We start from the raw sequence: 752 nt of genomic DNA, 5'->3' as shown, positions 1-752 counted from the left end.
TTATTATTATTATTATTATTATTATTATTATTATTATTATTATTATTATTATTATTATTATTATTATTATTATTATTATTATTCAGTAGTCTTATTTTTATCACGTGCTTTCACTGGACTACCGAATGCAGCTCTGTCTGCCTTGGGTATGTGTTATGGTTTGTAGTGGTGCTCTTATTTTCGCTGTATTGAATGTGTTTTACGTAGGATGTGTGCAGTGCTTAGTAGCACTACTTCCAAGTCCTGGTGTTTTCGTTATGCATTTCTCTGAATGTTTTTTTATCATACCTAATGCGCCTATTATCATTATTGTTGTTGTTATTGAGGCAACGAATTGGCAAAATCGTTAGCACACCGGCCAAAATGCTTTGCGGCATTTCGTCCGATTCTACGAGGTCGACTTTGTCTTTCATCATTATGGGTTCGATGTAATCGACTAGCCTCTTCACAACCAAATTTCAGGCCTTGTGCCTATATCAGAAACAATATTATTTTAAAGGCCGTGTGCTGGTAGTATCGTTAAGAAGGCAGACAAAATGCTTCGAGGTATTTCTTCCTGTTCTTTACGTTGTTTTCCTCCTATCTCTCTCTCTCTTATTTCTTTATTGCCCACAAGGGGCTAAACATAGAGGGGACAAACAAGGACATTAAGTCGACTACATCGACTCCAGTGCGTAACTGGTACTTAATTCATCGATCCCGAAAGGATGAAAGGCAAAGTCGACCTCGGCGTAATTTGAACTCAGAACGTA

At 36.8% G+C, this 752-nt stretch overlaps 1 protein-coding gene across 1 annotated transcript in view; it reads left to right on the top strand.

The window, feature by feature from the left end:
* LOC106877943 (coagulation factor IX) overlaps positions 1 to 752 on the top strand; it is an 80584-nt gene that overhangs the window by 2128 nt on the left and 77704 nt on the right. The window lies entirely within an intron of this gene.

This window comes from Octopus bimaculoides, chromosome 2, assembly GCF_001194135.2.
Source record: "Octopus bimaculoides isolate UCB-OBI-ISO-001 chromosome 2, ASM119413v2, whole genome shotgun sequence".
Taxonomy (NCBI): domain Eukaryota; kingdom Metazoa; phylum Mollusca; class Cephalopoda; order Octopoda; family Octopodidae; genus Octopus; species Octopus bimaculoides.
The sequence above is the reverse complement of the archived record's forward strand: the minus strand, read 5'-3'. Positions and strand labels throughout refer to the sequence as shown.